The following is a 24,419-nucleotide window of genomic DNA, read 5'->3' as shown; positions in this document are numbered from 1 at the left end:
TACTACATGGACAACTAATGTGCTGCTAATTTGTATGTGCAATTCCAAAGTTGCGTGCAGTTGACAGTTACAATTTATTTACTCTGTCTAGGGTACTTCCACCTGTGTACTGTGTGTATGTATGGACCCACATTCATGGCATGTCCATCTTTCAGACGGTGACAGATATTGACATCCTGACAGTGAGTATGGGTGACTGCTGACATGGGTATTGCTGAGAAGCATTGCGGTTGGCACTGCAGTCATCAGAACATGGCCCTGTCATTCAAAGTACTGTCCATAGGCCACTGAGACACAACCCTCCATGCTGACCACTTCCAGACAATATTGAACACACAACAACCTAACACATGGACCCCTGCATATTGTACACATGCAACAATCTATCCTATAGATTGGGCCAGCTCGGGTAATCTGCACTCAACTGTTATTACACCTCACACTTACATGTTACTGCATTTCTACATAGGATTGTGGGGAGGCACACCTAATGACTTTAAACATTTGCTACGACTGTACTGGTATTTCAGGTACTCTGTTGGCTTCCATTTCATTTTGTATTCTGACCTATCATGCAGACTGGAGGCATATCAGTAGAGTACAGATCTTAAGTTTTATTGCCCTACATTTCAGTTTCAGACATCTTACCCTTCAGAACTAGCATACAACTGTCAGACCTGTAGTAATCTTTCTGTGCAGGTCTGGAGGAGGCTGTTAACCATTGCCATCAATTGGAGGCCTTAGCCCAGCCTTTCTTTATGGTCATCTATACCTGTCCTACTGGCTGAAGCTGGTGGTAGGTATGTGAGCCTCACTGACATGCATGTGTGTGTCCTATGGACACACATTTGGGCCACTGCATGTACTGCAGTAGGATTTGTCATCTTGTCTAGTACTGCCTAGTATGTTGACACCAGTATTTGTTATGGATTTCATGCTGCCCATATAACTGTCCACTATCTGCTGCCATCTCATTCAGCTACCCAATTCCCTTGCATGCTCATGTCCATACCAGAGATACAACTTTCAGAACATATTACTCCATTCAGCAATTGATAGGAAGAGTGACTTACCTTGTGGCTGTGCCAGTATTGAGGACAATGCTGGAGGGCTGACTATGTCAGATTAACATAGTACACTCCCTATACATGGTAAAGCACAAGTAGTGTCGTGTGGCATCCCTTTTACTGTATGTGTGAGTCAAAGAGAGGTGTCATTCCCTGGTTCCCTACTGTGTCAGTGTGTGTGCTATGCATTGCCTCTTTGCCAAGGCCTGGGCATGCCTCCTTCTGCCTACATGGGCAGGCTCAAGTAGTTCCTCCTCTGAGTCCCTCTGTGTCTGTGCTGGCCTTGGCAATGGTGGGGGCCTGTGTGGCCTTGCCTATGCAGTTCCCACTGCAGCTGTTTCTGCAGGATCATATTGTGTAGCATGGCACATACTATGAACATTTATGTACATGTAGCTGGAGAGTACTGCAAGGCTCCACCGGATATGTCCAGGCAGCGGAACCGTGACTTGAGCATCCCACACACATGCACTATTATGATTCTGGTTTGTGTGTGTGCCTCATTATAGAGTTCTTGTTCAGATATGTGTGCAAAGTGTCATCAGCCATGGCTCCAGTGTGTAGCCAGCATCCCCCACTAGGTGGCCATATGGGATGTCCCCACTGGCAAATGACTGGTACAGCTGTGTCATATGCCAGATGTGGGAGTCGTGATAGCTTCCAGGGCTGCCAGCACACACATTAAAGATAATGCCCTGGGCATTGTACACAATGTGGCTGTTGATGGAGGGGAAGCCCTTGTGGTTTATGTAGACCCTGTCCCGCTTACAGGGTGGTGCTTTGATGTGTATGTGCATGCATTCTATAGCACCTACTCTATTTCAGGTTATTCTGCTATTTGGTGGAAGAGATGTATATTGCTGGTCAACGCCTCACGGGTGTTGAAGAAATGTATGTGCTCACCGGCATGTGCTGACATGGCATCAAGGAACTGGTGGAGCACCCTGGATGCTGATGCCTGTGAAATCCCCATGATATCCCCAGTTGCCCTTTGGAAGGTACCTGTGGCTAATATTCTTAAGCCTACACATACCTTGGTATCCACTGGGATGGGTTCTCCTCTGTTTGTTCTGTGTGTGAGGCGTGGCTGGCACAGCTCAACAATTTGCTGTAAAATGTCCCTGTCCACCCTATAGCAGCCCACTATCTCCAGCTTATGTAGCCTCTGCTAGGTTACCCTGAGTCTGTGCACTCTTCTCCTTCTCCTCACTGTGGGTTGATTGTCAGCATTCACATCTTCACCACCCTCAGCCTCTTGCACATATTGATGTATGAGAGCAACAGCAGCCCCTAACATTTTGTTAGGTTTGTCAGGTAAAATTTCCCCATCTGTGTACACTGGTGGTGTAGAGTTTGTGGGAAAAAAACAGACTGGAAGGTGTCTGCATAGTTTATGGTAGCGTGCTAAAGTTCCATGTGTAATTCGCTGATTCTAATACCTTTCACCTGTCAGCTAAGCTAGCTCTCATTGATTGCCTTCCAACTGATGTTTTCCCTTCCCACTGCCTTCCCGTTTAAGCCCCGAGGTGGAGCGTGCATACCCAGCGCTCAGATGTGAACAGAGCTGCTATTTCCTGTTTTTTTTTTTTTTTTTAAAACCTGGTACACAGCTCGCATACCCGTTTAGGCAATGTAAACACTGCCAGGCAGCCTCAGACACACCCCCTTCCTTAGATGTGCTTAGCTAAGGGCAAACACGGGCCACAGAGCTCCAATAAGCTTACAGCATGCATGACACTCCCCCTTATGAGGTCATCCACCTCTTAGACTTATACAGTGGTGTTGCTCCACCTACCCGGTTGGCTGCAAGCTAACACTGAGTGGAAATCTATGATTCAGTATCAGTCCCCTCATTTGCATAAAACAGAATGCTAATTCATAGTTGCCACACTCACATTGAGCCTTCCCCCTTAGCAACTACTATTCCCTGGTATTGTTGTGTTATGCATGCCATTGACTATTATGGCAAAATGCTGATTTGGGTTTAAAAGCTTATTTCCAACTTTTTTCTTATTTTCGTCCAAAAAAAATAAAATTGTTTTTTATATTTTTGCAACTATTTCTCATGCCAATGGCTATATATTTGGCCATTGGCACGTCTACAACATTGAATACATGCTTGCTTTAGAGCTGTCATGCCTCTGTTTTGTAATTTGCAGAAATGTATTCGGTTAGTGACCGAATAAATTTCTGCAGGTTACACAATTCTTGTACAGACACCTGTCTGCTTCCTGGATCACTAATTCACCTCATTTGCATGTTTTTCACCAGCAAATGAGGAAATTAGCATATAGCAGTGGTATTTATGCGGGAATAGTGTAGGTGCGCTCGTGCACATCTTGGGGCTTGTTCCTGGATCGACCGGTGGCCATATTGCATGCAGCAGCTCTTGCACTATTCAGGCACTCTGTGCAGAGCTTGCTGAATCCAGCCGATTATCTTCGTTATTTAATTTTTCATCTTTATAAATTTGTTCTATGTTTTCTTCTCTTTTAACAAATAATTCAAATACATATTCTTTAATTATTTTGTATATTCCTTCTTGCTGTTTTACTTGGTTACCTTCCTTATTCTTTAATTCTCCTATTATTTTTCCTTATTTTATTATTTTACTCAAATATGGTGCTACATCTTCTTTCTTTCCTTGTAAACAATATTTGTGTTTATATAACAAGTTTTTCATTTTAATTTGATTCATTTTATATATTTTTCTTTCTTTTTCATAAAAGGAATTTTTCTTCTCTAATAAATCTCTGAATGTTTCTTAACTTAATATCTTATATCTCTGTTTAAACACTTGTTTATATCTTTCTTTAAAATTAAGCCACCAAACAGCCCAATTCTCATAAAACTCTGTCATAGTCATATGGTTTTTCATAATTCCATAAGTTCTTTTTTCTCTTCTATATCTAATTCATTTTCATTAATTCTTTTAATTTCTTTTCCTATTCTTATATATGCTTCATTTTCCCATACTTTAACCCATATAGCCACATGATCCAAAAATCCAGCATACTTAATTCCCTTTTCTTTAACATTTAAACTATCCAATGTTGAAAAATAATAAATTTCTGTCATAATTTCATTTCTTTTGTAGGTCCAGAGGTTATTCTCCCATACACTTAAAGGAAAATACCACCCCAGAACTAAAAAAAAATTTTTTTTACTCTATCTTTGTTTCTTGGCCAATTTTAACACCTCATAATCACCCTAAGTAATTTATTTGTAATTTTAGCTTGTTTTCCACAATATGGCTACTAATGGGGCTTGATGTAGCAATGTGATCTTGTTCTCCCTCAACCCTTTCTCTTTCCCATAATGCTTTGTATAACTCATGCCAGATATGAGGAAGTAATGAATTCCCATGCCACTGACATATAATGGGATTTGTACGAGTCACTATTATCTTCTTTACCTTCTGTAAAATGACTGCTTATTTTCTCTCTCTTATCACCCTCATTTATGTTTGGCTCAGAGGTTGTTTTGCACTATACCTAGAAGTTATCCAGCTACAACCAGAAAACTAGCTAAATTGCAGGCCTTTGTTCAGGGTTTTCTTTTGTAGTCCAAGAGGACTAATAACTTTCTTGGGAGGCATAAGCTATGGAACCTTGCTGGCTAGGCTTATGTAGGCCCTTGGACCGATAGCCTAGTACCTACCTATGAACCTATGAATTGACAGTCCCATCCCCCCACACAATTGCAGAGGTGTTAAAACTGTCACTCCACTGGGAGATCCTTACAGAATCAGTTCCTCTTAGACTACAAAAGAAAACCCTGAAAAAAGGCCTGCAATTTAGCTAGTTTTCTGGCTGTAGCTGGATGACTTCTAAGTATAGTGTAAAACAACCTCTGAGCCAAACATAAATGAGGGTGATTAGAAACAGAAAATAAGCAGTCCTTTTACAGAAGGTAAAGAAAATTACAGTGACTCACACAAATCCCATTATATGACAATGGCATGGGAATTCAGTTACTTATTTGTGTCTGGCATGAGTCATACAAAGCATTATGGGAAAGAGGGTTGAGGGAGAACAAGATCACATTGATACATAAAGCCCCATTGGTAGCCATGTTGTGGAAAATCGGCTAAAAGTACAAATAAACCACTTAGAGTGATCTTGACTTGCTAAAATAGGTCAGGAAACAAAAATAGAGTGAAAAAAACATTTTTGTTAGTTCTGGGGTGGATTTTTCCTTTACTTTTCCACTTTTCATAATTTATTTAACCATTTTAACATCACAATTGCTTTTATTTTCTCTTAAATTTTAATTAAAACCACCCATCACTATAATGTCCATATTTATACAAACATATTCAAGAATATTTTTAAACATCATATCTCTCTCTCTCTTTTTGTTACATATGCATAGAAAGCTTTAATTCTGTACACATATTTTTTCCATCTCAAGTCTATTATCATAATTCGTCTCAGTTCCACTATGGTTACATCTAATATGGTTACATTTGGGTGGTGTAGTGGTGAAGCATTTAATGTTGTCACCTCACAGCAAGAGGTTCTCTGGTTCCATTCTCAGCTGGGGTGCCTTCTGTGCAGAGTCTGCATGTCCTCCCTGCGTTTGCATGGGTTTCCTCTGGGTGCTCTGGTTTCCCTCCACATTACAAAGACATGCATCTGGAGTGTTTCTCCCTGAGCCTTCACTGAAAATAGGCTCTGTCCTAGTCAGACTTTCCCAGTCAATAAATGTTAAATAAATAATAATATTTTAATGCTTTCTTGACATAATATACATATACCCACGCATGTTTCTTTCCCCATGTTCCAAACTGCCACACCATTCCAAAGTTTTTCAGTTTGTGTTCTTTCTTCCTCTGTTAATAATCTGATATCTTCTAAAACGATAATATGTGCATCTACTGCAGCACACCCATTGTAATATACATATTCTCATCTTAAGATTTTTCATACTGTTCATATTTAAAGCTATTTTCAGCTTTTAAGAACAGTTAGTATAATACAATTTTTATACCTTTCCTTTCTTATTTTCTCTAAGCATTATATTTTTGAATTTTCTTTCCTTTCTTTAACTCTTTCCCTATCAATTTATTTTTATTTCTTACTGTATGCCAGTCAGCTTCTTCCTCACTTGTTTCCTTTGTTTCTTTTTCCTTATTTTCTTCAACTTCATGTACAACCTCTTTATTAGTCACATCTTTTTGTGCATTTTCTTGTACAACACATTCTGCAATCTCTTTCTCCTGTATAACTTCATTTTCTTGCACATTCCTTTCACATTCTAGCCATGAATGACCAGTATTACCACATTTTTTGCACTTTAAATAACTTTTTTTGCATTATGCCCTGTTTTGCCACATAAATAACACCTTTTTTTTTATAAATTTCAATGATTAAATCATTTTTTCACAAAAATAAGTTTTTGGTTGACCCCTGTATTTCACAACCCTCCTATTACCATGTGAAAAATTAATTATTAAGGTGCTGCTGTGCTGTACTGGAACCAAAGTCTTCTTAAGACACAAAGTCTTGTTGGCTGGTTACTGCTGAATCAGAGTCTGGTTATAATAGAGAGTTTTGCATGACTGCATCTGCAGTCTTTTTAAAGCACCGAACCTTGCAAACTACACACTGATAAAGAAATATACTTTGCAGCACAATACAATTTTATTTTTAGAGCAGTTACTATTAAATAACGTATAACAGATGAGACGTACTACTATTACAGCTTAAAGCTTTGATGTATAAGGTTTACTTCATGATCAGTATAAATGGTTATTCTCCTACAGGATACCTCGGAACAAGTGTGTTTCTACAAATACCTCTAACACAGCTTGATTTTTACAGTCTATTTACACTTTTCTTGAATCCTGTTTTTCTTCTTGGTATTTCTTTTTGGACTTTATATGGAAGCATCTGTTAGGAAACACTTCTGCTGATGCTTGTAAGAAAGCATATAATAATTTACTTGTCAGACTATGAGAAAGCACGTACAAATTGTTTTCTGATGATCATGTCCATTCATCTGTAAGAAAGCACATCAAACAGTTTTGCTGATATTGTGAGAAAACATGTTTTTTAAGGAAACATCTTGTAAGAAAGCACATACTGCTGATTTTGCAAAAAGCATGTCCACTCATCTGTCAAACTTCCTTGCTGATATTGTGGGAAAAAATACAGAATTGTTTTTTTTTACAGTTTCTGCTGATTCTGTAAGGAAACATCCATTAACAGATGTTCCTAGTTTTTCAAAACACAGTCAGGGTTATGTCACATAGTATGGATGCTCATTGCATATTGCTAAGCTCTAGTCCTACGTTTATGCAAACTTTTATTTTATATCTTATTTATTTTGCATATTTGTAGCAGAATTAATTTCAACCTTTATTCATTGTTTAGCACACTTTAACACCATGAACATTAATAATACTAGGTACACGCATAACATTGTCATTTTCTGTATTACACCACATTCCCACCCCCCAATTAATAGTCCTCTTTTATAATATATTTTTGTAGTGTCCATTACTTCCTTACATATAGTTAAATGTTCTTTCAGTTCTTTTGCTTCAACTTCAGTTCTAACTGGATCATTCTTCTTCTGTTTTATTTGTCTGTAAAAAGCTTGCACCACATATTCTGACCATGGCTAAATATTTTTCTTTTGTTCATATACACCCCAAACATTTTCCATGGCCTGCCCAGTCTCAAATATTAAGTCACAAAAAGTCCCTTTATTAATTAAAATAAATGCTCTTACCTCTTTTGCTTTGACACCCAGAGGTGCTATGAGAGAGTCCCAAACCTCATACCTGTCCAAACATTCTTCTTTTTTACTGCTCCCGTGTACTGTATACTTCTTTTTTATTTTTTTTTATTTCTTCTTTGTTCCTTCTTCAACAGTTTGCACATAAGTTTTTGTCTCTGGAACTTTCTCTGGCACAGTCTCTTCTTTTCCTTTTTCTTCTTCTATTTTTTCCATGATGTTGCTCCATGAAATTGCTGCTGCATTTTCTGGCTCAACTTGGTTTACCATTTCTTCCAAATAATCATCCCGCAACCCCCGATTAGAGGGTTGTAATTATGCATTTTTCAGTGGTAACTGTCTCTCCTTCAAACAATCTCCTCTGAAAGTTTTTCTCTGAATCCATCTCTGTTTCAGCTACAATCTCCTTTTCCTTTAATGTCATTTTTTTCTGTGCTGATATCATCAGAAAAAACTTCTGGTTGCAATTGTATCATTTCAACTACATTTTCAGCAACTTTCACTCAAGTTTCAGCAAAAGCTGAATCGGCCATGTTTTCTCCCTCTTCCTCCCGGCTGCCTCTACCCCTGGACAGAAAACAGGAAGTTGGGATGTGTAACACACAAACTCTTCCCAGACCACCAAGAGTAGGGGAAATTCCCCTGATGCCCTCGCCAAACTTCCCCTAGTAGTATAAATACCACTTTGGGTCTCCCCTGAAAAGAGGCTACTAGCCTAGTGGGACTAACCCAGTCAACAAAGGATAAATAAAATAAATGTAAGAATGAACTTTGACTGCTTGACTGCAGTGGAGGTAACTGATGGATTTGGGGAATTTTAAAGACAAAGATTTCTAAAATTAGCATAACTCTTTCAAGTCACTGGCAGTTAGTACATTTGTTTTAGTAATTCACAATGATGAGTATCTAAATCTGCAAGGACAAGCCCACACATTTTAATGTTAGTTTGCAGAAGATGTGAGTTCTTTTTGGAGTGAAGGGCAACAATAGGGTGCCCATATGCCAGCTTTGGAGCCAGTACAGGAAGTTTGATTGGCAGCTCTCTTAGCAGTGAAACTATGTTGGTTTGAGTTGGGTCCTGAATATGGGTGTTCTTTAAAAAGGTCTAAGGCTTTTCTCACAGGATTTTCTCCATTGCCTTTCTGGCTACTGACATTAGTTTAATTGGCCTGTATTTGCCTAGAATGGTACACTGTCTCACTCAAACAAGGAAGCAGCTAAAGCTGTTTCTAGTCATCTGATACTTCTTGTTGGCCAGGAAGGTATTAAAGAATTCTATAAGTGGTTTTGCCAGAGTATTTGCCCCTTTTTGAGTACCCTGACAACTACTTATCAGGGTCATCTGCTCTGCTTTGTAAAACTATAAGCTGGCCACTTCATTTCCTATGTTTTCCCTCTTTTCTGACCCAACTTTCACCACGCTCTGCCTTCTCCTCTTCCTAGAACAGTATCCTTACCTCTTCCTTTGTAAATCATAATGTGAAGACCTCATTCAGCACTTCAGCAAATCCTTGTCAATCCTGACTCCCCTTCCATCCTTAATTAATCCGTTTAGGTTGATGATACCATTCTTCCTGTCTGAAATTTATGTGAAACATTCTTTCCCACCCCAGCTTAGCTCATGGGCTAGTTTCCTCTCCATTCTAGCCTTGTTTTTCTTTATCTATCTAGTTGCTTCTTTCCTGGCCTTATTATTGACATGCTTCTCTTTCTCCACTGTTAGAAGGTCCCCTTTTTCTTGCTGAGACCTGCCTTGTTTCCCTTGCTCAGCTACGCTGGTATCTTTCCAAGCTCTACCTTCCATCTTCTAGGCAGTCACTCTTGACATACCTTTCAGGATTGTATTTTTGAATTTTACCTAAAGATTTATTTGCTGATTACATGTGTATTTATTTATTTTATAGTTTTCCCCTTTTTGCATATTATTTATCTTTGTATTTGTTTTATTTACAGTTTTCACCCCTGCACATTTTAATAATTTTTCCTGCCACCACAAATGCATAAATTCATTCCCCATAGAGTGAGAGCTGATTATAGAACAGTTGTCATCTCTGCAGCTAGTAGGAGATTGTCATACTTTCACAAGCAAGATTGTCATACTTTCACAAGCATGTGTTTCTACAGATGTCCAGGGGGCAAATAATTTTCTGTTTTATAAAACACAAGGATGTACAGAAACTGTCCTCTGTGATGACTCAAATGTGACTTTGGTAAGGATTTTGCAGTTTGTTGTTGTCATTTATTTTTTCCAACTGCTTTTTTAATGTAAGTAGCAGCACCATAGTCCTATATACAGACACACACACAAACTGCAGATTAGTAGGTCTTTCCAAGCAAAAGCAAAGTTTTGTGGTTTACTTAGAAGTACAGCATGTAACTTTAACTTGGTTATACACTGTTTAATACTGCTTTGAAACAATCTATGTTGACAGGTCTCTCTGGATTCCCTGCAAAGAACAGTTAGCAGTTTCTCATTTCAGGTCTTCTCTCACTGTGATTCAGTCTCTCTCCCTCTCTCTCAGACCTGCTTCTGTGGATACCAGGTCCCCTTTCACAAAGGACATAATCTCTGACTGGACTTTCCTTAGCCTTCTTCTTTATTGCTTTCCACAGCACATTAAATAAACTTGATGTCACTAATAACAGCCAGCTATCTTTCTGGAAATTACATAATTCAGACAAATGTAGGTCTTTTGGCATCCAGTTCCACCCAAGAAGCTTGACATGAATGCTGCCAAAGTAACACTGCTGGCAAAGTAACATATACATACTTCCAGGTATGTTTTGAATCCAGTTACAGCACTGCCTACTGTGTGGTAAACTACAGTGGATGCCTTGGCCCTGAGAGTGCATGCTTTTGTAACTCACTTTCATTGGGTGTGGGAAGGGTGAGAAGTACAGAAAATGGAAAAATGTTAGTGTGTGCATTTCATTTCTAATATGCTTTCACAGCAGAATGAAATCTCAAGTGTCCTTCAATATGTATCTGTTAGTTTGCTTCCTGTCTAATATTAATATTAGCAAGAGCTGACAGGGTTAGAAAAGTAATAGGAAAATATAAGATTTGTTCTGAATAGAAAGTTCTATCATGGAATGTGAAACTTGTGCTTAATATGGAATGTCATAAACAAACAGGATATCTTAGCAAAAGTAATACTGTAGTGTTAGATTTTAATTGGTCAGTGGCAGTTTTATGATTGTTACAATAATGTTGCTTTTAATGAAAACGGTATAAAATACTATGATTCTTGTATGTTGAAGAGACAGGATCTTTAGTCTCCTACATACATGTCTGTCTTTCTGTGCAATAAAAGAGATTATTCTCTGAACTGTCTTATGTGAAAGTTGTTTGGTATCTTAAACAGTTTGGAGCCATGCTACTCAGAGTTTAAAGATGTTTCTGTGCACCTGCATTAGAAATTGCCATTGGGCCCAAAAGAAAGACAGGTTTTCTGTCAGGCAAGTTTCTGGTATAACAATACACAATTTTAAATCTCAACAGAGTCTAAAATATTTACAGGTAAGCTTTACTAAAACATTCTTCATGAGTTTTAATTACATGTGAGTGGGTAAATTGTATTAATCAAGGAAATTGGATGTCTGTGTAATCACTTATGCTAACAAACTTTAGGTATAATTGTGTGCTATTGGGGTATTACACAATATATACAAAGACAGAGTATCCTTCTGAGAATTCCTAGTAGGAGGACAGAGTAATCTTCTCAGGAGAGAAACTGGGTTCTAACCACATATACAAAAAATGGAACAGAGGGTTCCTTCATTAGGAATGAGAGTGAACTTCGTTATAGCCATAGATCTATCCCTTTGGTATGAGAGTGAGCTTTTATAATGGTGCCAGTACAAGTGGTCTTAAGGAGCCAGAGTATGGGACCCCCAGGTAGCTATATGTTTAATAAGTACGGTAGATACAGCTGTAATTATTTGGTAAAATAGTCTGAGCTCACGAGAAATTACAGTGCTTTATAGTTTCTGGAAAAACTTAATTTTGATAAGAACATTTTAGAAAATCTAAAAAAATAAACTGAAACAGACAGGTAATAAGGTACCAGCCTCTTTTCAGTCAGCCTTTATAGGTTCATAGGATATTACTAAGCTAACGGCTCAAGAGCCCTTACAAGCCTAGCCTGTTTTACCCAGACTTTACCCAAACATTTATCCCTATGGGAAAATTAACAAGGGTCAGAAAGCAGGGTTTTGACAATTTTTGCAGACTGCCTCTGTCCATAAGGGACATGGGGAGCCACCCCGAATGAATTTGTGATTTCCCATCCATTGGTCTAGATTGCTGTTGAAGATGGTCAGGGAAGGGCTCTGCTTCACTGGAATAGGAAGTCATTTTGAGGAAGAGCAATCTCTGGGACAGATACCTGTCTCTCCACCATAATTTATTCATGTTAGGGATCAGGTTTAGATCTTTAGAATGGGTAACCCTCATGCAGTTAGTTTGGGAAAAATGCAACATTTTCATCAGGACTGGCTTAGAGACTGCCTTATAGGTCAGGCACAGATCACCCCTCAGTAATCTTAGGAAAGTCACTACAGTAATAGGGCTTTTTATCAGACCGCATATGACAGGTTGGTTATACACTGAACTTTTTTGGTGAGAGACCTCTGAGGACACTCCAACTGTTGTAGGTGCCTGGCAAGATACATGCCAAAGGGTGCATTATACTTGATTATTAGCCTGATGAGGGCTGAGTACAGTGGTACTATGACATCCTTAGATCTGTATGCCATGCCCTTACTTATAAGCAGAGTCGCATAGAAGGACTTCTTCACCACAGTGGACACATGGTGGTCAGAGTTCAGATTACTATCTATCTGAGGGTTTAATGGGAGTTTGACTGTTACATTTATTTCAAAGGAGACCGATTTATGATCCAATCTTACCAATGAGGACATTATGCTGGGTGGGGATGCAACACTCCCCCATGTTTATGAGTACTATGTTAAGGATATTTAAGCCCCTAGTGGGAGTGCAGACCAGCATTTACAGAACATTTGCATTGACAAAGTACACAAATTTCTAATCCAGCATGTTGGTGGTTATGTATATTTCCCAGTTTAGGGAGGGGTAGTTAAAATTGCCCATGAGTAGTATGTTGGGCTGAATGGTAAGTGATTCTATTAATCTCAGGTATGAGGAGTGGTTTTCATGGTTTGTTGTTGTAGACCTGTAGCTAGTGATGATATGGTGGGGGATTTTACCTATGGTCAGCTGGACATGAAGTAGCTCAAGTGAATTATCCTGCCTGACCAATCTAGAGGCGTGATTTTTTTTTTATTTTAGTAGAAACACCAAGTCTTTTTATGTTTTCCTTTTCAGAGGGTGGTCTGAATGTGTGATAGGCATTGCAGCCTTGCACTGCTGGGCTGGGCTTGTACTGAGTGTCAAGAAGACTCTAAAATAAGGAAAAGGAATATGTAGTTAAAAGTAACTCAGCTAAATTAAAGTCAGAGTTGCAGGCAGCTAATAGACCAGTAAATGGGAAGTCCCATTCCTGGGGTATGTGTAATTTAAGACAGCTAGAAAAGTTACCACTCATGCAGCCGAATCATCTGATGATAACTGGTCTCTGTTACCATCTGCATCCCCTCCACATTATAACCCAACAGTGCTTCAAGAAGCTGACAGTTTTCCCCGACTCCCCCAAGACAGCAGGTGGAGGTGTGTTTGGCAGAAGCAAATACCACTTCCCCAGATACAGCCCAAGTTACTTCCAGCACTTCCAGTCCCCCCTCTGCTCTGGGTCAGGTTATAACACTAGATTTAGTCAACAATAAGTAGTAATACCCTCAGACGCTATGTTAATATGTATGACTAATAATGAGAAACAGTTGTATCACAATCATAAATATGGGAGGGGGGGCAAATTAAAAAGATTTCCTAATAAAAGCCGGCCAGCAAAAACTATAATTTTGGGCAAAATTAAGCATATTATTACTCAATTTCCAATTGTTATTGATAAGGAGGAATATCAGTGGACATCCCCTGTAAGTCAACCTGCAGAAGAAGAGACAGATTCTGACTCTTCTAACAATTCTGATATATACCCTTCACACAGATGCTCCCTGCACAATATGTACCAAACCCTGCAACAGCAAGAAATAGTGAGGCTAAACCTATTATAACAGTGGTATGGCCGTGGACTGAAGTGGATTTTCAAACCACTGTAGGTTCCCTCATTCCCATTTAAACACACACTGCAAAATATGCAAAAATCTTAGAAAGACATGAACAATTATAAAGCCCTACTACCAAAGACTTGAGGGCCATACTAAAAGCCTCTACACCTCCTGATATTTTCAGGAAAATATGGGAAAAATCTAATGTGACAATATTCCAAAACATACAGATGATGGATTTCTAGCTGCTAGAAATAACCTCTTAAAAGCTATTACCACATGTTTCCCTGCCCCTGACTGGGCAAGGATAAAAGCTATTATACAAGGAGATAATGAATCCATTGACATGCATCCACAATGCATAAGAGGTGCATTTGAAACCTTCTCTGGATACCCACAGCCTACAGAAAGTGTGGCAGCTAAAGGGCTGTCAGCAGCTTTTGTAGAGATTCTGATATCACCCATACCAGAACAGATTAAAATGGTTTGCTTAAACTGGCCAAGCTTAGGCAGCCATGAAATTATAAATCAGGCACAATACATAGCAGCCAATATACTTAAGGCAGAAAAGGAACAAAAGAAAAGATATTGCATACTAACTTCCAAAGGTGGGGACAGGGAAGGAGAAATCATGGGGCAAGAGGTAGAGTCCAATCCTTTTGGCAACCCCCAGGACAGTATCAGCAAAATTATTTATTCCCCTGATTCATCACAGGCACAACAGGGTGCACCATGGCTAAATACATGTTTTAATTGTGCTCACACTGGCATTGATGAAAAGAATGTCCATCAACAGGACATCAAGCAACTTTGCCAAATGCTCAAATACCACAACAACCTGACAGAATCCATCCCATGTGAAACACTACATGGCAGCATTCGGTGTTGCAGCAAACTCATGAGGACAGCTATGAGCGGGAACACTACAGTTCTTTTCCTTGGTATGGCTTGATCAAGACAATCCCTTTGTCATATCTCTCAACTTCTCAGAGCAAGAAATCTGGACAATGCCAAAAATAATGGGGGGACAGAGGACCAAAAGTACAGACAAATTTTAAATATTCCTCTTATAAACTAAAAAAAGTGGCCATAATAACAGGTTTTAGCATGCATTTTCTCAAGGTTATAAAATCTGAAACTCAAATGACTGGCATTATTTAGTGACTTCAGTCCTCAATGACTTGCTAGTAAACCACAAGTTTTATGAGGAACAGACCAAAAGTTTGAGCCAAAACTCTGGACATTCTGTGAAAATCTGGACAGTTAAGATTTATGCCTTTTGTCATTGTTACAGTGCAAAATGTATCTGTCTCATTTCTTGTAGGTACAGGAGCTAATAGATCAATAATAACTTCGGCAAATGCTGAATACCTTCCACTTTCTAAACACACAATTTGGGGTATGAGTATGTCCGGAGTTTTTATAGCCGATCTAAACCTGTTCCTATTCAGATTAGTCCGCTAAAAGAACAGCATACTTTTATTGTAGGAAATTCAGCCCCATTAAATCTGTTAGGTAGACATTTACTATGTAAACTTAGATGTACTGTTTATTGCACACCTGATGATGGTGTATTTTTTAGACATTTCAAATGAATCTTTAGGCTTCTAACACTATCTGTTCAAATGAAGATATCTTTTTCTTTTCTTAACAGTACAGCAGAAAATAGAAAATGCTAACATGGAGGAATTTAATGTTATTCCTCCTCAGCTCTGAACTAGCCACAGCAACGTAAACAAAGGAATGGCATCTAGGTCGAAAGAAGTCATTGTTTCACTGTATTCAGCATTTATCAGACCTACCATTGAGTACAATGCCCACTTTGGTATGTACCTAACCAGGCATATCCAACAGTTGGAATGTCCAGAGGTTCCTCACTAAAAGAATGCAGGGCACAAGTAACATGTCCTATGCAGACCGCCTCAGGGCCCTATCCCTGTATTTTGTCTCCTACAGGCTCTTGGGGGATATCTATGCCTAACATACAAGGTATTGTCAGACCCTGCCCCGATGGACCTCCTGCATATATGCAAAACAAACAGCACCAGAATTACCCATTCAAAAGACTTAAACCTTGCCTGTGATATAAATAGGACCTGCTGGAGAGATAGGTATGTATACCAGAGATTACCTCATGTATGGAACAGGCTTCCCATCCATGTGAAACAGAGTTGTTCCCTAACCCAATTCAAGTGTAACTTGAACAATTGGATGGAAACAGGAAATTCATCAGCGGCTTGGAACCTATGTCTTCAATGGACACAGGCAACCTGTAAATGGTTAATCTCCCAGGCCCCTGCTTGTAAATGTTTCATCTACCAAGCCTCTGCTTATACTTATCAATAATACAAGAACTTGCCAGAGATTTGGGATGCATGGCTAGGCTTAAAAAGGCCCTTCTGGTCATTAGCCTAGTAAACACATATGAACTGAACAATTAAATAGAAATGTATCTGCTGAATTAGTAGCTGTAACTGAAGCATGTAAAATTGGCAAAGATCAATCAGCATCCATCTTTAGTGACTCTCATTATGCTTATGCTCTGCATGATTTGGGGGCACTTTGGAAAGAAGGGGTTTATTTAACATCAGCAGAGACAATTATTACAAAATTCTGTTTTTGTTAATGATATGTTAGATGCTTTATTACTAGAGGAGATAGCTGTAGTGAAGTGTGCTGCCATAAATCTGATAATTCTTTTGTAACCAAGAGTAACAATTTTTAAGATATGGTGGCAAGACAGGCTGCATTGTTTTATCCTGTTCAGGCTATATTTTTGCAGCATTTTAATGAAAATAGCATCTTTTCTTTACTGGAGTCTTTCCAAGACCAAAAAGAAGGCTGTGAGAGAGAGAGGTGGATAAGCAATGGTTGTAGTTGCTCTCTGGACGTTTTGTGGTGCCATAAGGATGGTCAGCTAGTAGCCCCACTAAATTTTCTAAATCATTTGGTTAAAATCTATCACTTGCCATTTTATTTGGACAAAAATGCATTAATAAGGTAAATTTCCACTGATTGATATGCACCTCATCTCTCAAAGTTTTGTAAATATGTGTGTAGTTCATTCAATGATTAAAAAAGCCTTGGGGGACCTTTTTTGTTTAATTCAGCGCAACTTTATTGACTTTCCTCAAATACAGAAATTTTGATATACACTTGTGATAGTCCATATATTTCCAGATGAACCAAACCAAAATAATAGTGTAAAACCACAATGAATCACAATAACACTACCCAAATCCTGAAGGAAGAAGCTCACTCCACAAAGCAATAATATGTCCTGATTTAATTGAAACACTCAACGTAACGGACAAGTGCAAGAATCAACTGATACAAAATAAAACAGGTACAAAACGGATCAAGCGCTTTCATCCGCCAAGCATGTGGACTTCATCAGGATCAATAAAATAATTAGCTTAGCTGATTTAAGCTATTTTTGGCGCCAACACAAAGAATCCATTTAAAAAGATACTCACTTATAATGTCTCTGATAACAATACATTCACCATTTCCATTAACAGTCCTTATCATAGTCTATACAGCAGGTGCAGTGTGTCACTTCACATCATAAAATACGTATGTATTCATAAATAAATGAGCATATAAACAAATAAAAATATTTACGTTTGGTGTCCCCATAAAGATCTACAAAAGAACTTAGTCATAAAATAGCTAATGAATAATAACTAGCACCTATGGGAAAAATCAATTTAAAATATATATATAACTGTGACATTTAATAGATGACCTGTGGGAAAAATTGATCTAAAAACTTATTTAGAACATAAATACTTATTGTAAAAACATGGCTGTAATTAAACGCTAAATGTTAACAGTTGTTTACTTGTAAATCAATTCCTCTACCTAAACATCTGCTAAATACAGTTAGTGTCCTAAGGCTGTAGTTATAATGTATAATATACATGTTGGAAACAGTTTTGATTGTAAATATTTATAATAAAAATCTTTATAGTAGAAATCAGAATGTATAAAACCTGGAGAATACTAAACCCTATAATTTGTGAACTTCTATGTACTATAAATGATGCATGTAGCTTAATATAGATTGCATCCGATCACCCAATATATAACCTCCTATTGCAGCTTTTGTAAGATGGGCTTTATAGTAATATAATCATTTAATCCGGGTAAGGTGGAAGCGTCAGTTAAAATTTGCCATCTCACTTCTTTCTCAGCCAGGTGTATACTAATGTTACCACTTCTGCTGTTCTCTGTTCCAGGATGGCAAATTTAAAATTGTGGGTGTTGTTGGTGGCCATTATGTGCCGATAAAGTGCGTTAGTACTATCTTTTTTCTTAATGGCATATAAATGGTCATAAATACGCTTCTTAAGCATGCGTTCAGTTTTGCCAATGTAATAACTGGTACACCTTAAGCATTTAGCCATATATATATGATGTTTTTTGTGTCACAATTGCCTCTCCTAAAGGCAATTCTGGTTCGATTAATATTCTCTAATATAATCCTTTCATCTTCTAGCATAACCTTGCAGTATCTGCAAAATCCACATTTTCTCGTTCCCTTGTACTGTGCACCCATACTTACTACCCTGTTATTTCTTTCAAAAATACACTTCATATTTGTGCCCATTTTATAAACAAAAATGGGTGCATCCCCTACTATTGTCTTTAGTACACTGTCAATATATTCCAATACCGTTTTAGAATTTCTTTAATTTGTGTAACCTGAGGGGTATATTCTAAAATACATGCTCTTTTGTATTCAATAACAGAATCTTTATTAGTGCCACTATTCATTAAAGGTTTGCCCATTACTGGGGAATATTTTTTCCCCCCATTCCCCTATGACGTATGTTTTAATTTCATTTATTAGCCTAGAGTTGTATCCCCTGTTTCTACGGGCAGCGCGAATGCACTGTCCCTTAAATATACTCTTTTTAGTCTTATAAGGGTGGTTACTTGTAAACTCCAGATAGTTGTTTGAAAATGTGTTTTTCCTATAGATGCGAGATCTAAAACCCTCATTGCTATTCGATATGAAGGTATCTAAGTATGCAATACCATCGCAACTATAATTGTAAGTGAATTTCAAAAAGTGACTAGTGCTGTTTAAATACCTAATAAATTCATCAATAGTCTCTTCCTGTCATTCCCATAAAATAAAAATATCATCCAGGTATCTTGTGTAATACCTTATAAACCTGAAATACTCACTTTTAAAGATTTTTTCCATTTCCCATTCCAACATGACTAAATTTGCATATATTGGGACGCAGGCAGCCCCCATCACCACTCCTTGAGTCTGCCTGTAGTATTCCCCTTCAAAGTAAATATAATTGTACTCCAAGATAATTTACATCAATTCCATAATTAGATTAGTATGTTCCCAATCTAAATTTGAATATTGTTTGATACTCGTGTAGAAACCATCTAGACCTTCTTCCTTGGGAATACATGAGAATAGATCAATAACATTATTATGTTATCAGAGATATTATAAGTGAGAATCTTTTTAAATGGATTATTTGTGTTGGCGCCAAAAAATAGCTTAAATCAGCTAAGCTAATTATTTTATTGATTCTGATGAAGTCCACATGCTTGGTGGATGAAAGTGCTTGATCCGTTTTGTACCTGTTTTATTTTGTATCAGTTGATTCTTGTACTTGTCCGTTACATTGAGTGTTTCAATTAAATCAAGACGTATTATTGCTTTGTGGAGTGAGCTTCTTCCTTCAGGATTTGGATATTTCCAGATGAGTAGAAGGATATAGTCCATATCTTTCCAGATGAGTAGAAGGGTATCTGTGTTTGAAGAATGATGCACACATGGTAGCAAAGAAGTTATTAACTGAACTGATTCCTATATGGTGTTCCCTGTAGAAGACAATCTGACCAAGGATCCCATTTTACTAGTTAGGCACTACATCAGCTTTGTAGAGCTTTGAATACTAAATTACAGTTTCACTGTCCCTATAGATCACAAGCTTCTGGGATAGTAGAGAGAGCTAATCAGACTATCAAGCAAAGACTTGCTAAAGTTTGTGAAGAAACTGATCTTAAGTAGCCAGAAGCATTGCCTTTAGTTTTATTTAGTATTATGAGTGCAGTAAGTGTCCCTAGAAAATTATCTCCTCATAAAATCCTCATGGGAACACCTATATGAATGTCTAACCCCCCCCCCCCCCAAGAACTTAGAATTGCAAGATATATATACACTTTCTTAATATAAATCCCTGTGTTCTCTTTTGCAGGAATACCATAGTGTCATTTTGCATGCATTCCAATGACCCACAGAGCAGGATCACCATGACCTACATCCCAGGGACTATGTCTTTATCAAACTCCATGCCTGAAAAAACACCATACTTGGTTTTACTCACAACTGTTGCTGCCATCCGTTTTCAGGGATTTCCCAGCTGGATCCATGTGTCGCATGTTGAAAGTGTCCTCCCTTGTGACAAGTACAACTGAAATCCCACCGAGGTCAGACCACATGAACCAGCAGAACCTATTGCTATAAGAACCAGACAACAAGCCAGAATCATTGTTGCATCTGGAAGTGATAGCCCATGATGAGTTGCCATCCAAACCAAATCCAGAACCACTTATGAACTGTTTGCCATCCAACCAAATTCCACATCTGCCATCCAGCTCACTTCCAGAACTGAATGCAGTTAAGTTACCCTTGTTGCCTGACCAGGAAATTAAACATTGTGATTCTGCTACCTCATTCTGGTCTGATTCGACTTCCAGTGGTTCTTCAAGTCTGACAAAATTTTTTATTGCTTCCAGTTCCAACATTGCTGATTCAGCCTACCTTTAGGATACTGATTTAGGCATTGCCTTACCCAGACAACATTCCCTTTCAAAATCATCTGCAATTAAGGCCTTTGGTCAATGAAGTTTTGGTGACTGGTTTTATTTGCACAATGAGGATCCCACCCAACATTCTTGTTTACAGTTTCTTCACAACCCGATCCAGTCTCAACATGCTCATTTTTTCCTAAGGGCCAGTCATCACCACAATTACTTTTCATCATCATTTTGTTTCACCTGCTTCTGTCACCTGGAACAGTGAGTGCATCATCCTCTGCAATCATTGGAATCTTAAGTACCTAATCTTTCTTGATAGACATACATGCTTTAAAAATAGAGACAGGTGTTTGGTTAAAAAGAACTGAGAGCACCTGAAGGACATCCCTAGTTTAATACTTTTTCTGCTGCCTTGTATACTTACACACAGACCCTCAACATTAGTAACTGCTGGGTTTGTTTGCATATTCCTACCACATATGATGGGGATATTCCATTGATTCCTGTACTAGTGACTGATTCTGAGGATCATACTGCATTTTACCTTATTTTTCTTGCTAAAAATTGGAAGACTAAATGTTTCTACCCCCTTTACTGTAATGTCTTTTCAGCTAGCAATGACTGCTAAAGGACATGTTTGGTGTCATAAAAATGGGACACTTTTTGTCAGATTAGTACTTGCATTTCTACTTGAAACATCTATGAGGGGGGATTGAGAGCAGGGCATGGCAGCATTACGTGCATATTATTACATTTTGTAAAAAAATAAAATGACCCAAACACAAACAGGAAACTCCAATTTAATGACACAACATACTGCACGAACACTACAAACAGTAAATCCCATAAACTAAGCACTTTCACCATGAAAGAATGGCTTCTTCAGAGTTAAAATGGGATGAATGTATCCAAACTGAAATAGCTTAATATCTCCAGAACTAGCCAATCAGATGGAATAACATCATACTCAACTGATTTAAAAAAACAAAAATGAAGAATTTTTTTAAAAATAACACATAATCTTCACACAACTAAAACAAGTATGAAGCATATAAATTCAAAAGATAAATAAAAATCTGTACCACACCATTAAATAAATAGTATAATTCATCACATAGCCTATATAACCCTAGCTCTTTCTTTCAGTATTGGTAGGACTGCAATACTGTTGTTTAAACCCGGGGGAATGTGGCATTTAGCCTAAGTTACCACTTAATTTCCAAATTCTCAACTTTTAATTTTAAGTCCCCCCTCTTTCATTTGCTGATACCCTATTAATCACAAAAAATAAAATTAGTACACCTTGTACTGTGAATGTATAGGGCATTATGCAAGTTTTTAGTTTTTATTGCCCTCATGTGTTCCGCTATTCTGTCTCTCAATCTACGTACAGTTTTGCCCACATAAAAACTTTTACAACTGGTGCACGTAGCAACATACACTAACATAGTAGTGTTACAACTGCACCTACCTGGGCAAGTTAAAATGCGATCATATCCATAGACAGAAACATAGGGACCATCATTAATATATTTGCAAAACTTGCATGTCCCACACTTGTACATGGTAGATTTATATTTATTCAGTTTAGAATGTTCTTGATGTTTCTACACCTGCTGAAAACTACCTTTGGTGTATATCCCAAAATACGTTTGCTAGTTTCATTAAAGCCAAAATGCCAAGCATTAATAATAGTTGTTAATATAAGTGTGGCCAGATGACTGTATCTTAAAATCAAAGCCCCCATTTTGTTAGTTTCATTTTTAGTGGGTTAGTTTGCCCCTGTGGACCAAAGTATTGGTTGAACAACAGTGTCTCTCTTATTTAATACCTCATGTCTAACTTTCAGTATTAGTTTTAAGGGCTAACCCATATCTAAAAACATCCAATTTGTATAACTCATCCTTGACGGTGTCATTGTCACTCACCAGCCTAGACAACCTAACCATCTGGCCCTTGGTGACTCCCTTCTTTTGGTGATAGGGATGACAGCTATCAAAATGTAACACTGAATTAGAAAAAGTATATATATATATATATATATATATATATATATATATATATTTTTTTTTTGGCTGTGTATAATACCCCCTTCTTTTGTCAGATTGATATCAAGGAAATTAGTTTCTACAGAGTACCAAGAACTGTTACACTTAAGAAAAGAGGTGGTGTTATTCATAAATTCAACAAACTGCATAGCCTCTTGTTCATTGCCATTGACAATGACACCTTCAAGGATGAGTTATACAAATTGGATGTTTTTAGATAGGGGTCACCCCTTAAAATTAATACTGAAAGTTAGACATGAGGTATTAAATAAAAAAGTCACTGTTTTTCAACCAATACTTCGGTCCACGGGGGTGAATGAACCCACTAAAAATTAAACTAACAACATGGGGGCTTTGATTTTAAGATACAGTCATCTGGCCACACTTATATTAACAACTATTAGTAATGCTTGGCATTTTGGCCTTAATGAAACTAGCAAAAGTATTTTGGGATATAAACCAAAGGTCATTTTCAGCAGGGGAAGAAACATCAAGAACATTTTGGAACATTCTAAACTGAATAAATATAGATCTACCATATACAAGTGTGGGACATGCAAGTTTTGCAAATATATTAATGATGGTCCCAATGTTTCTGTCTATGGATATGATCATACTTTAACTTGCCCAGGTAGGTGCAGTTGTAACACTACTATGTTAGTGTATGTTGCTATATGCACCAGTTGTAAAAATTTTTACGTGGGCAAAACTGTACATAGATTGAGAGACAGAATAGTGGAGCAAGTTGTTGTGTCTTTTGGCTTTTCCCAGTTAGGGGTTGTCACAGGGGAACTCCGGTCTGCCCCTGTGGACCAAATTTTTGGATTGGCAGTAGATTTTTACATGCCGAGTTGCCAGCCCTGATGCACAACCTTCAATGAAGGTACGCCCATTCAGAATAGTGGAACATGTAAGGGCAATAAAAACTTGCATAATGCCCTATACAGTCACAGTACAAGATGTACTAATTTTAACAAATTTATTTTTTTGTGATTGATAGGGTATCAGCAAATGAAAGGGGGGGTGTAAAATTAAAAGTTGAGAATTTGGAAATCAAGTGGCAACTTAGGCTAAATGCTAACCCCCCCCCCCCCCATGTTTAAATGACAGTATTTCAGTCCTACCAATATTGAAAGAAAGAGCTATGGTTATACATACAGGCTATGTGATGAATTATACTATTTATTTAATGGTGTGGTACAGATTTTTATTTATTTTTTGAGTTTATATGCTTCATACTTGTTTTAGTTGTGTGAAGATAAAGTATGTGTTATTTTTAAAACATTTCTTCATTTTTAGATTTTTTAAATCAGTTGAGTATGATGTCATTTCATTTGGCTAGTTCTAGAGATATTAAGCTATTTAAGTTTGGATACAATCATCCCATTTTTAACTCTGAAGAAGCCATTCTTTCATGGTGAAAGCAGTTAGTTTATGGGATTTACTCTTTGTAGTGTTCGTACAGTACATTGTGTCATTAAATTGGAGTTTCCTGTTTGTGTTTGGATCGTTTTATTTTTTTACAAGGTTATCAGTTTATTACTTCATTGGGAGTTTTTTAATTTGGTTTTATATTATTACATTTGTGGAAATCAAGCTTATCACTGGTTTTCTACAA

Source organism: Protopterus annectens, chromosome 3.part0 (genome assembly GCF_019279795.1).
Source record: "Protopterus annectens isolate FY-2018-M chromosome 3.part0, PAN1.0, whole genome shotgun sequence".
Taxonomy (NCBI): Eukaryota; Metazoa; Chordata; order Ceratodontiformes; family Protopteridae; genus Protopterus; species Protopterus annectens.
This window is presented reverse-complemented; position numbering follows the sequence as displayed.